Raw genomic sequence first — 1,539 nt, 5'->3', positions numbered from 1 at the left:
CGAAGGCTGCATAGTAGAGTGGACCTGAGAGGAGGGATTGTAAAACAATGAAAGAATTTTTCTTTTACTTTTCCAAGAGGGGAGTGTACTGAAGGGGAAGGGTTGGGAAGGGAGAAAAGTGCAACAATGAATGAATGGAAATAAAAAAAAATACGATAATTTAGAACTAGGACAATTCCATATCGTTGATTCTATGGTGCAGGGTACAAGAAGCAGAGTGTCTCCATGTAGCCACATGAGAGACTGAAAAGGCTGGAGGACCTTGCTTAAAGATTACCTTAAGAGAAGATGAAATGTCTCTAAAGATAGTTTGTCTCCTTGTCCTTGGCTGGGCTCCTACAAAATCATGATTTCAAAATTGGCCTCTTTCTTTTTATTACTTTGCTCTGTTCTCCATCTCCTTCCTGTTATCTTTTCTCTTTCCAAGGTCATGTAACAAATCATTTTTCCTATCAAGAATAGCACAGAGAATAAATCAGTGTTAATTTGTGCTTGTTTCACTCTTAAACATTTGTATAAATGAAATATTAAAATTCATTTCAGTTACACAAATTAAATGCTAACTTTAAGAAACTTAGGACTTGTAGGTTTTAATCTCCAAGGAACTTTACAGATAAGAAGGTCAGTAATCTCTTACTCTCTCTTTTAATTGGCTTCCTTCAGTCACTCACATACATTTCATTTTATAACAATTACTGTAATTGTTAGGTGCTGTCAGAGGTGCCTATGACTCATTGCAACCCTATGTGTAACATCTCCAGAGCTGCCCTATCCTGAACCAGTCTTACTGACTCCAACACAGCTATTCTAGTTACTGTATCAATCCATTTCATCTGGTGACCTCCTCTGCTGTGCTGTCCCTCCACCCTTCCAAGCATGGTGTTCTTCTCCAAGGACTGGTCCACTGCTGGCCACATCCACCAAAGTATGTGAGACATAGCTTCAAAATCCTTGTTTCCAACAAGAAACTTGGCTTCACCCTCTCTAGGACATACCTGTTTGTTCTCTTTGCAGACCATCATATGTTCAATGCTATTCTCCAGCACCACAACTCAAAGGCATTAGTTATCCTTCTGACACTCTCAGTCATTGTCCAGGTCTCTGATGCATAGCAAGTAATTGTGAAGACTGGGGCCTGAATCAGGTGCACCTTAGTCTCTAGACTGACATCATTGCTCCTTAGCCCTCTGGAGAGGTCTCTAACAGCAGATTTTCCACAAAACAATTAGTTTTTTTTATTTCCTGACTGCTGTTTCCAAGAATGTTGATCATGGACCCAAGAGAGCTGATTGTTAACAATCTCAATCTTTTATCCATTTGTCGTGGTGTTTCCTGTTGGTGCAATGGTAAGAATTTTTTTTTTCTTGATGTTGAGTTTCAATCCATATTAGAGACTGCAGTCCTTGACCTTCTGCAGGAAATGTTTCAGGTTCTCTTCAGTTTCAGCAAGCAATATTGTGTCATCTGTATAACACAGGTTGTTGAATCTTCCTCCAATTCTGATGCCACATTCTTCCTCATAAAGACAGCCTCCCAAAT

Source organism: Elephantulus edwardii, unplaced genomic scaffold, assembly GCF_000299155.1.
Source record: "Elephantulus edwardii isolate Elephantulus edwardi_28Jun2011 unplaced genomic scaffold, EleEdw1.0 scaffold00053, whole genome shotgun sequence".
In the NCBI taxonomy this organism is placed as follows: Eukaryota; Metazoa; Chordata; class Mammalia; order Macroscelidea; family Macroscelididae; genus Elephantulus; species Elephantulus edwardii.
Note: the sequence above shows the minus strand (reverse complement) of the source record.